At 32.4% G+C, this 13,165-nt stretch overlaps 1 protein-coding gene across 2 annotated transcripts in view; it reads right to left on the bottom strand.

Moving 5' to 3' along the window:
* LOC115223833 (hyccin) overlaps positions 1-13,165 on the bottom strand; it is a 374,581-nt gene that overhangs the window by 62,799 nt on the left and 298,617 nt on the right. The gene's annotated exons all lie outside the window — the stretch shown is intronic.

Raw genomic sequence — 13,165 nt, 5'->3', positions numbered from 1 at the left:
TTATGGATAGCTATAGGTTTGTCTTAGTTTAATTGTCATAGCAATTAAGTATAAAATGTAGGACTCACTTTTAGCACTAATTAAATTTTACAAAAAAAAAAAGAGTTTTTACAGCTCTATTTACTTCAGTAAAAACTTCAGAATAATATCGATAATTACAACTGTTACAAGAGACAAAGATAATACTTGCATGAAAGCATTTACAAACAATACTACTATCACAATAGTAATACATCAAAGTTTTACAGAAAAAAGTACCTCACAAGTTAATATCAGAAAAAGTACTAAACTGCAACTTCAGTAACCCCACTCAGGAAAATATATCCTTTTTAGAAACTGTGAGCTAATGCATCATTATGCTTGATACTGTAAAAAATAGTAGCTGAAGAAAGTAAAGTATTATATGGCATGTTATGTATTTCTTATATCTTAAACTGACTAGGAGCTTCATTATTTGTATCAATTTATAAACTATAGCCAAACAACTGAGAAAACTACGTAGTGAGTGATGACCTAAGGTTACAGGTTTATGATGCAATAACATTTATTTGATGAAAAATTACAGAAATATTCTATGTAGATGATGAGAAAATTAAAATCTTAATTGGCAGTAGAAATTGGACTTGGTAATTTTGGCTTTTTAGCTATCTAATTTCTCTCTGAGTAGATGACTGTTAATTTCTTTTTGGTAATGTAAAAAAGCCAACAGAAAAATTAACCTCAATACCAAAATGTAAAGACAAACACAAATATTCATACACTGCAAAAGTAAAAAAAACAGAAACCAAAGAAATAATGAAGATTTCTTTTAGCTGAACTAATCATAATTTGGAATACATAAGATAAGATTACCATTGAAAGACATTCTTCTCATCACCACTATCTCTTTATGTTTGACGAATAGTCTATAAAGATTATTGTTGTTGATGCATCTTCAGTATGTATGTGTGTACGTGTACACACACACACACACACACAGTGAAGATATGACCAGTGACAAAAGGATAAATAGATATAAAAATACAAAATTAATAAGAAAAGGAAAATATTAAAAAGACTCATTCCTACTTAATTATGACTAATATCACTGAAATACTACCAACATTTTCACTACATAATGTTAAGTTTTCCTGAATCTATCCCTACAGAATGGTTTGCCTTCTTCAATATTTTTCAAGTATTTTAGTTCTCAGCATGATTTTGTAAAGTAGTTCTGAGAAATCCTTGTCTTCAACTCAATACCCCCTCCATCTCTCTCATATGAATCTCTTTACTTTCCATTTCTTTCTAAACATATATCTATCTGTTCTTCTAAAATGGCTTTTCATCACATTTAGTGACCTTTGACATTTTACTTTACTCTTGTTTGGTGCTATACTTTATATTACCCCGTTGGCTATTCTTGTTTCATTCTCTAATTACAAGGGCCCCCCACTAGCATCATTTTTGACTAATATATCTTATCAATAACATCTAAAATACTTTTATTCTTGAGTTTACTTCCTGATTTTAGCTCTAAGGTGATGGATATTAAACTATGAATATTGATAAGTCTGATGTATTTGTACTTTTGTTTAACTATAAACTAGAATAGTGAAACAGCTGAAGCCATGGCTAAACCTTATGACAGATTTCTTTCAATGAATGAATAAATAAAATAAATAAATAAATAAACTTATTGTCTTGTAATAGAACTACAATACTATGAAAGAAAGAGCTATAAAAGTAATTCATGTGCCACATTTTCATATTTTAGCTCATGTGTGTTCAAATCAATAGCAGATATTTTACAGAGTTTCTTGCCAACATCTCAGTTTGCATATTTATATATAAAGACAAAACAGTTCTATACTCTTTGTCTTTGAAGTTAACTGCGCACTAGAAGAGGGCAGAGAAAATGAAAAAGAGGAAGAGGATAAAGTAACAGAAATTAGCAAAGGACTGCTACAGAAATAGGTGGAGAGCAAGGTGTATATCAGTGCAAGTAAGCAGTTAAAGGTTCACAGGTCATAGCTTATTGTACCCCAATGATTATGGGAATGAGTAGATGGGCCAACAAGAACAATATGGAAGCTGCAGAGAAAGTATCTAGATAGCTCTGGCTACAAACAGGTGATCAAAAAGGTTAGTAGAGTGTCATTTAGACACAGATTAAGACTTGATCAACCTCAGTTGAATTGTCAGGATAAAGTACGTGCTGCAAGAACTGAACCATCCAGTGAATTGTGGACACAACACTGACAATGTGTATAGGTATTGCATCTGTAGATGTATGGAGAGCAGGGCTAACATGGGGCAAAATAGATCAACTTCCCCTTGCAAAGTACATATTCTCTCACTTGTGGTTGAGTGGTTTAACAAATGATAACAATAATGATTTCCAATTAAAGTAGAAAATAATAAATTTAGTGGAAGGAAGAGTTAATTAAGTCACATCTATCATGTGACTCCTATTTATTTAATTGAGTATTATTCTGAATGTTACTAGGTTCATATTCAATCCATTTATCAGTATGTTCAAATGCTAGCTTTGTACATAACTTCCAGTGGATTACTCTCCCTAGGTTGTCATGTCTTTTCTTGTATTCTTTCTGTGCCAGCATGCTACATTCACTTATTATAGGAGTAACACTTTCCTCTTTAGATTTGCATAGCCTACATTGGGAATCAACTCAGTTTTTGACTATCTTGGCCTTTATTCAATTAATCCTTAATGCTGGATCTTGTGCTGCTTTTTTGCAACTAAAAAGCTTTTTGTCTCACTTTGCAGCCTTCCTTTCAACAACCATAATCATATCTCACTATTTGCTGCAACTATCTTTGGAAATCTATCATGAAATACCTTATCCTGCCACTCAGATAATTTCTGCTCTTTTTTCTTATTTTTAACTTCATTTGTAGTAGTAGTAGTAGTAGTAGTAGTAGTAGTAGTAGTAGTAGTAGTAGTAGTATAATTAAAGTGTTAGTACTACAGTGAAGTTGAATGTACAAAGATTTAGGCCAAATGATGTAAATATAATATCACATGGCTTGGAAGCAACATATATTATATTTATAACAAATCAGATCATATATAATGTTCATCATCAACATAAGCATCATCATCCTAATACTACTGATAAATTCATCTTGTAAAATGAGCACAAAAAGTGAAAGAAGAGGGCAAGATTGACAGAAAAGATCTCAAATATCACAATTTACACTATAGAGAGTTTTCTGCTTTTTCCATTCCCACCCCCCATTTTTTTCTTTTCAAATAATAATTTGATTTTGAAGGTTCTCTTGATATATATATATATCACTTTCTGACAAGATCAATCAGTTTTATCTAATCCTAATAAGAAATGCAATTGACACAAGTGATTTATCAAAATAAAAAGACCTAACATCAAACAATAGATTAAAATCAAATAAATTCACATTCCACTGCCAAAATTATTGTACTTTTCTTTTTATGATTGTGAGTTCCTTTTTTTTTTTGTTTTGTTATATGAACTATTTCATCTTTTCTTTCTAGTTCTCCTGTGTAAAAGCTTAAACATTTTGCAGCAGATTTTACTGTTTACTTACTTCTGCATCATAACAAAAACATTAACAACCAATCAGTTTTCAGCTTGTTCTCTTTCTCCATCCTCATTGAAATAGATGCAAATCTATATCCATATCACCACAATTTTTCTCTCATGCCATTATGTCATCTCAACCAAAATTTGTTTATCCCTTAGCTCCATATCATATTGCTGAAAATCACATTCAAAGTAGTTCTTTCTGGTTATTGTAGATGTTTTTATCTTTAGTTATTGCTCATCTTTCATCACTGTACAGCAGTTTAACTGAAATAACTTCCCTATAACCAACTTTCATTACAGAGAGGAGAAAATGCTTCTGTCATTATCATTATAGCTTAAAGCTTTTGAGACTATTTCTAGCCACTATAAATTTTCATTACTATATTAATATTACTGCTTGTTGCCTCCTGCAAAATCCATTGATCAAGTTTCATAGATAACAGAAATTACCAGCAAAAACTTCTAAAATTCTTTTATTACAGCAGACCATGTTTGCTTCAACAACATGTAAAACTGTTAAAAACACAAAATTTGTCAGTAATAATGAAAAGCAGTCACACTGATTCTGAAACATGGTTAGTTCTTTTCTTTTGCAATCTTACAAATGAACTTACTACTCATAAACTAATGTTTAAACCTGTAAAAGAAACACTAAATTATATTCAAATGTAGTAGGTTACAATTAATGAAACAACTGTAATCTCAACAGTCCTAAAGAGTTTGCAAACGTCATGGGCATAGCCTTTTCTTATAGACCAAACCAATGAAATAAAAAAAAAAACAAATAAATAAATAAATAAGCAAAAGTTTTGTTATATTTGCTATTCTTTTTTAGGATCCTTACAGATATTTTATTTCATACAATTATCAGGCCGGTGGATAAAACTAGTACTGAGTTTAATATATTATTTTGTTAATTTATTATTCTATAATTGGTTTCAAACAGAGGCTGCTGTCATCCTGGGCCACCACTAATGCTTGTATATTTTAGGATCACTTCCTAGTACTGTTTCTGGAATTGGTCTTGGTAAAGTAGTAAGTGGGACAGAGCTGCCCTTCCTTGTATTTCTTGCAGTGATATAAGTTCATCTGATAGATCACATAAAAATTTGTTTCATTGTTCTTTGAACATTTATACCTTGTAGATCTCTGAGGTCTCTTGGCAAGGCCTGAATAAGCTGTGAGCCTTATTACAGTGTTGGGTTTTTAATCTGGACAGAGAGGGCAGGAACTCTGATACTAAGCAGTGGCATGCAGTCCAGTGATTAGTATAGCTTTCCACGCTGGACCTTCCATAATCTTCCATATACATATTACTACACATTGTTTATATCCTGTCTCCAAGGAGTAGAACCTCAGCTCTTATAATCTATGCTTTTAGTCCATCAGTTGCACGGAGGTAACCTTCTCGGATTAGTGGCTTAATAGTGAAGTTGGATTGCTTTGAGTGCTGTGATCTCTAGACAATTTGTAGTTCTTAACACTATTTGCCTAGTTACCAAACATAGATATCTGATTCTTTGAGGAACATTCTTAAGCTTCACTAGTAACCTCAAACAGATAACAAGGAAATCAATTCAGTACATCCTTCCATGATAAAAATCAAGTAGGTGCTTCACTTACCGGATTGCTAACACAGACATAATTCTTGATTTTTAGGAAAGGTCAAAAATGAAAGAGATTCAATTTTCAAAATTACAGTGTTATTATATTATTGAATTTATGAAAACTGTATCCAAAATGTTATTTAAAAATGACCTTGGCATTATAAAGATGAAAACATACATAGACACCCAAGTTCATATTTAATTTTCGACATAATTTTTTGGTTTAAATGTTTCTCCTAATTGTCACATGAACTCTTAAATGTGAATTTAGACATCTTTGTATTTAAGGGCTAGGTTGGTTAGTTAACATAACAAGCAGTAAGTCAACAAAAGGGTGTTTATTCAGTTGTTGATTGTTGTTTGGCAAGTATATAATATTTTCCCTATTTCTTCTAAAATATTTATATGTAAGCTTTAACACCACACAGATAATCTTTTCCTTGGGAAAGTAGGAAAAGCATAAATTAATGAATCAAACCAACCTAATACACACACTAAATGAAATATTATATTACAAAAATTTAAATAAAATTTCAACAGCAATTTCAAACCTCTCCCCTACACACATGCACATACATACATACATACTATACATATACATCTATATATATCTATGCATGTATGCACTCAGGAATGAATACATGCAAGTATATGTGTGATAAGTGCTCAAGCACATTTTGCATGAATAAATATTGGCATGTATATGTTATAAGCAATCTTTACAGCTGTTTATATATACTCGGATATTTTTTCCCCTTATTTGCAATGTCAAGCAATTTGATGTAATGATCAAAATGACAATAGATAAAATAGATTGTGAACCTCAATAGGAATTGATTGTTAAGAAACAGAATAATCAGTTACCTAGAGACAGTCACTCATGTGTGTTGATATCTCGATGATATATGCACACCTCATGTTATCAATCACAATGGGTTATCGATAACAATAACAGCACTGTATTTCACCAAGATTATTATTATTATTATTATTATTATTATTATTAATTTATCATTTCGTTAAATTATTTATACATTCATTTTTGTTTTATTTTCAAAACATATATTCAGAACATTTAAACCAATTCCAGATTAAGATTATCTTTACACACAAATTACATACATACATGCAGTTACAGAAATAAGAAAAAAAAATGTTATTAAATAAAAATAAGTAAATAAATTTTTTTAAATAAATAATAATCAAAAGAATGGCTTCCTATGTTCTCATTAATTTATATGTATTTATAAATTGCATTTGAAAAGAAAATATTAAATTTTACAACCAGACAGTTGAAAAGTGTAAGTTGAGTAAATCAATTTTGACATAAAGAACCTGATTAACTATATAAAATTAACGTAAATTCTTATGTTAATGTATTCAAATATGAACACATTTGTGTATATAATTTACATACAGAGAGAAGTATACAAAACTACAAATATAAATACACATACAAGCATGCACACACACACACACACACAGATATATGCAAAAACCTATGTATGAACATGTAAATGCACAGGGGTACACATATGTATGTAGATATTTTTAAGGATATACATAAACATTTATAAGCACATTTGAATATACATACATATTCATAATAAACAGATATACATATGCATATATGAAGCAAGGTGAGAGCTTCTACTCAGTAGTTCCACCTGCTACAAATTGGAGCAAAAAGAATCTCACTCTGTGTGTGTGTGTGTGTGTGCACGCATGCACACAGACACACAAAATCACCCAGCACACCCTGTAAAGTGGTTGGTGTTAGGAAGGGCATCCAGCCATAGAAACTATGTCAAAGCAGACTGGAGCCTAGTGCAGCTCTCCAGCTTACCAGCTCTGGTCAAAACCCATCCAGCTCATGCCAGCATGGACAATGGACATTATGATGATGATAATGATAATGATGATGATGATATATATATATATCTTTCCTTCCCTGGGTGTCTGCAAATACTTTGCATGCACCATGTCCTCGCATTGTTGTTTTTTGCTTGTGTTTGTTCTTTGTTTTTGTTTTTTATTTACTATATATATATATATATATATATATATATACATATGTATACATAAAAGGTGCAGTGAAAGACCAAGGTAAATGTTAGTAAAATGATATTTTAATAACATAAATGTGAAGGGACACAGTTAATTTCATTTGATTTTCAAAATGATATCCTCCAAATGGTGATTTGTAATTCTAATTGCAATACACTGTTGTAGTCAGTTTCTGATGTTTTCTATCATTTAGCAAATGGAATCTCTTTCTCTCTCTCATGTACATGTGTTTTTCACACTCTAACCTTCCATCATCTAGAACAAGATCACCTCCTCCAAAGTTCCCTCCCCACTCAAAAATTCTTTGTCTTGCAAGTTACTTGGTGACCCTGCTAGTGCAGGTGCCATTTAAAAAGCACCTACTCCACACTGTAAAGTGGTTGGTATCTAGAAGGGCAGCTAGCTGTAAAAAACATGCCAAAACATACACAGCCCCTGTCAAACTGTTCAACCCATGCTAGTATGGAAGTAGGGCATTAAATGATGATGACTATTATATATATATATACACACACACACATACATATATTCATATATACACACACACACACACACACAACACACATACATACATACATACATACATACATACATATATACATACATACATACATATTTCTCTCCCTCCTTATTTATGTGTTCCTTTCTGTTGGAGAGCTTGGGCCCGAAACGTAAAAGACTTTCTCACTTCCTGAGCATCCAATAATACTATATTTGTTCCACGTCCTCGCATTGTTGTGTTTTTTTGTGCTTTCTTGTTGGATTAACTTTATATATATATATATAAAATAATATGTTACATTACTCAATAGTTAAGATAAAACTCTGAGTTTCAGATGCCGAAGTGGAAATCCACAACACCATGTCTTCGGTTATCTGGCCATCTCCTTAGACGGCCAGATAACCGAAGAGATGGTGTTGTGGATTTCCACTTCGGTATCTGAAACTCAGAGTTTTATCTTGACCATTGAGTAATGTAACATATTATTTTATAGATAAATTTCCTCTATTTACATAATATTGAGGTCTCTTTCTTTCTTTTGTTATCTTACCGTTTTTACCAATATATATATATATATATATATATATTGGTAAAATATATATATATAAACAATTGAAAGGAAAAGCTTATTCTATTTTTTTATTTACTTATTTTTTTTGTAACTCCAACTACAAGACAGACCATATTTGACTAATACCAATAAGAGACCCACTAAGTTGATATTGGCAGTAATTAAAAACATCAGAAGCAAATATAACAAAGTAATGTCCCTTCATTTTGGCAAACAAATCCCTGTTTGCGTGACCTCTCCACAACTATTAAACAGTCTCTAAAGAAAATACTAAAGAAGTAACGAAAAACAATAAAACAAGTGCCATCATGCATTTTGGAAAGGAGTAGAGATTGTTGGTCAGCTGATGACTATGAGTTAAAACTTATCACATGCAAGCAAGCAACTATAGTGCTTACCAAAAAATATTCTAAACAATGTTTGGAAATGGTTAAAAGGAGATGAAACTTGAGTGTAAATTGATCATACAGGAATAGGATTTAGAAAATGTCATAGAAAAATTTCATCATCAGTAACTGTAACAAAAATAAAGTTAGCAAGAAATTCAATTAAAATTAAACTACAGAGATGAAAATACAGTATGTACAAATCACAGAAGATCCTGGGCAGGAAGATACAGGTTCATTTGAAGAAAAATCTGCTGTGACTAAAAAACAAGAGTTTAACCAGGGTGCAGTATTGTCAGAATAAACCTGGGAGAAATATTATCCCCACAATACAAAATCAATCAGTATCAACTGTGATACTCTTGGAAGTATGGTTGAAAAGCTTTAAATGTAGAAAGCACCAGAAAGAGACCGGTTACTGTTACACAGGAATGACCTTCTATCAGAGGAATCTTATTGATTCATAGCAGCAAACTTTCACTGGAGATATAAATACACCAGGCACACTGGCATTGACAGAAACAAGTCTGTTAGCAAAAAAACAAAGCCATTTACATGATGAAGAGCTGCCTGACAGTTATATGCCATAATTTAACCCTTTTAATACCAACTCGCACCAAACTGCTCTAGATTTACAATACAAAGTTCCTGTTTTAAGTTGATCTCAATTAAAAGCCACCTTCAAAATCTCATGTTAATTTTATGGTCTAAACACCAGTTTAATAATGACAAAATTATTTTACTAACTATTGCATTATTTCCAAAATTAACTGAAACAAAGGCAGTACATTTCAACAGAAATTTGACAACAGAAGGTCAAATGATAAAATGTATAAAAATGAATAGATAAAATGCATACAGCCTTTTTGAACCTATTCTTCCTAGGTTACTGTGACAATAATATTAGCACACTCCAATAAGCAACTAGGAAGGATGAGCTTGAAAGGATGACCTGAAAAAGTTCAGGGTTGAGAAATAAAAAGCCAGTTCAGAGAATTGAGATGGTGAAAATTTTAGAACATTGGATGGGATAACATTGGATGGTATCTGTTCTAGGTTTTTCTGATCTAATGACAACATCACCAGTGCTAAGCTGTATCACCAATTTTCACTGCCTCAACAACAGCAGCTGAGGGACCTATCTCCTAGCACTCTCTGTTCCTCCATCAAGCAGCTTATTCAGTTTCTTTTCTCCCCAACAATCCCTCTCTCTCCTTTATTCTTCCATTTATCTTCTCTTGCACTTACTATTCTAGTTCTCTTCCATCACTCCTTCTCTTCGCCTTCCACTCACTTTTGTGCTCTAGAAACAAGACGATTTTCTAGGGCTGATGAACAGAGACAACGTTATAGGGTAGAGAAAACTCTTTAAGTCTTGCCAGAACCAAAGCAATCTCTCTAGTGCTGGTTTCATTATAAAGCATACACAGTACACTCTGGTTAGCTATAGGAAGGGTATCGTGTCACAGAAAACAAGCCAAAAAAAAAAAAAGGGAATAGAGTTAAAAGCAACTCATAGTGCCAATCTTTCATGGAAGGCAATACATCTGAATAAGAAGTGCCTCACTTACTGAGATCTCATTCAACATTTGTTTGATAAGCAGAAAAGTAGGAAGGAACGCCATACAATGTACTTAATGTAGACAATAGGTGCAGTGGGATCACAAAATTCTGTCTGGAAAAGATGCTAAGGATTAGTTAGTAGTAAGAGCATTCATAAGACAAGAAGTAGTTGATAGCTTCTGTTACCTAAGTGATCTAATTGGGAGTGGAAGATAGTGGCCCGAATAAGAAGGGGACAGGGAAAGTTCAAGAAGCCATTACCTTTGGTAACATCAAAGAGATTCTTTCTTTGAGTGAAAGACAGATCGTATGATATTTAGGTACAAAGTGTGATATTATATGGTAGCAAAACATGAGTGTTACATGCAAGATATGCACAAAAGGTGGAAAGAATTTAGTCAAGCATATTCTGCTGGATGTATATTGTTAGTGTGGAAGGTGTTTATAAGCCATTTAAGCAACACACAAAAACCGTTAGATTCACTTCAACATTTAAATTTAATTTGTCGAAATATTTTGACAAATTAAATTTAAATGCTGAAGTGAATCTAACAGTTTTTGTGTGTTTCTTAAATGGCTTATAAATACCTTCCATGCTGTTTTCATTCCAGCACAGGATCTCGGATCAGGTCACTTGCTATGCAAGTACATCTCCGTAATATACTGTTAGCATGCATCAAAAACAGAATGCAAATTACCCAAGAGAAAGTGTATTAGAGAAAACCTGAGTTGATATGGACATGTGATGCATATGGAGGATAACATTTGGGCACAGAAGTGCCAGGTGATATAAGTGAAAAGAGTCTGTAGGAGAGGAAGGTCAACAAAAGACAGAGAGAAAAGTAATAAAAGCTGATTCCAGGAGGCTGAACTTCAAAAAGGATTGTGTTGCAAAAGACTTGTATATTCTATAAAATGATGGAAACATAGACATAAAAGAAGATGGTGATAATGACAAAGATGATGATGACAATGATGATGAATACACACACATACACACATATATATATCAATAATGTTCAGAAAGACTACATAAATACTAAGCTAAAAAAGAATGCTACCTTGTTAAAACTATACTGATTCCAAGAAGAAAATGTGTCTTTTAATTATGATATCTAAAAGTAGATGAAGTTCATGAAATGTGGAAATTTATTTCTTCAGAGGAAGACAATGGACTTAGTATAAAGGCTTTATTGGAGAGTCAAGAAATCTAGGTTATTCTATTTTCTAAACAGAGTCTAATATTGTGCAATAAAAGATTCTGACAAAGAAACAAATTACAGTTGTAAAGGCAATCAGACAACTTGGATAGACAAACAAAGACGCAAACAGAATTTACTTATGTACATACATACATGTGTATATGTGTATGTGTGTGTGTGTGTGTGTGTGTGTGTGTACGTGTGTGTGTGCATATTTGTGTATGTATTTATATACACAAATATGTGGGTATATATATCTATGTATATATTACTCTCTCACTGAATATGTTGTGTGCATCTATCTATCTATCTATCTATATATATATATATATATATACACACACACACACACACACACACACACACATATGCATGAATGAATGTATGTATGTATACACACACGTATACATTAAAATACATATATATAGGTACAATCTCTCTCTCTCTTTTTCTCATTCACACACACATCTATGCATGTCAATGTCTGCATGTGTGTCCATCTGTATATATGTATGTATGTGTGGGTATGCTTATGTGAGCTATGTATATATACTCCCATAAACACACACACATACACAGGACATATTGTACATCAGTTTCCTCTCTCTAACACAGATGTTTGCTACAATTCAGTCACTGTTAAATATTTGCCTGTCTATTAAATATTTCTCAACATTATCAGTTCATATTTTCTTCTGTGTCTCGACTTCTTTGCACCTCTATGGTTCTTTGATGAATGGCTTTCACAAGACTACTGGATCTTGTTATAAGGCCATACATATCATCTCAACCTTCTTTTCTTCACTGTTATGAGAAGAACTTCATATGAGTCAATGTGACACAGGATAGTTTGTCAAACCCATTTATTTATGATTTGGTCCAAGTATAAGATGCCTAAGATTTTGTTGCAGCATTTTGTTTCCAATGTCTATATCTTTTGCTGAACTGCTGTCATGAGAGTCCATGTGTAAAGGAAGATGGAAAATACTAGTAATATGTGTGACTCTAGTTTTGTTGACCATAGCAACATTTTTATCTCTCCACGTTACCTTGATTATCTTTAATAAAGTCATTGACATTTGTCTTTAATACATTTGGTTTTCATTCAGAACTGCTTCACTATATGTGTGTGTGTGTGAGTGAGTGTGTGTGTGTGTGTGAGTGTGTGTGTGTGTGTGTGTGTGTGTATACAAGCATGTACATGTCTATGTAAGTGTGCTTGGCATATCCATGGCAAACAGCATTACATATCTAGACATAAGGGCTTTTGTGTAATCCACTTCATGGTTGACTGCAGAAACCATGGATTGGGAAGCCTTCTTAATTTACTGAATAGTACATGTGATTGCATGAAGCCCAAAGGTCCAGACACTTAACTGTGTTTGCATTGCATAATACAAACGTATATCAGTATATATATATATTAGTCTATCACAATGATGGGTACATTGTGCACTTTTATGATTTGTACCATAAAATGAACAAAATCAATACACACACACAGTGGTTTTGTGCATTTTATGATACATTATGTACATATACGTACATACATATGTATGTACGTATGTACATATATACGTGCACACACACACACATGCATACATGTATGAAAAGAAAACACCACTACACTGCACCTTCTTGAACCTCATATGAAGAAAACACCACTGTACACTCTTTAAACTTGAGTGTCACTCAGAG

Source organism: Octopus sinensis, linkage group LG2, assembly GCF_006345805.1.
Source record: "Octopus sinensis linkage group LG2, ASM634580v1, whole genome shotgun sequence".
Taxonomy (NCBI): Eukaryota; Metazoa; Mollusca; class Cephalopoda; order Octopoda; family Octopodidae; genus Octopus; species Octopus sinensis.
Note: the sequence above shows the minus strand (reverse complement) of the source record. Positions and strands in the feature narration are given on the sequence as shown.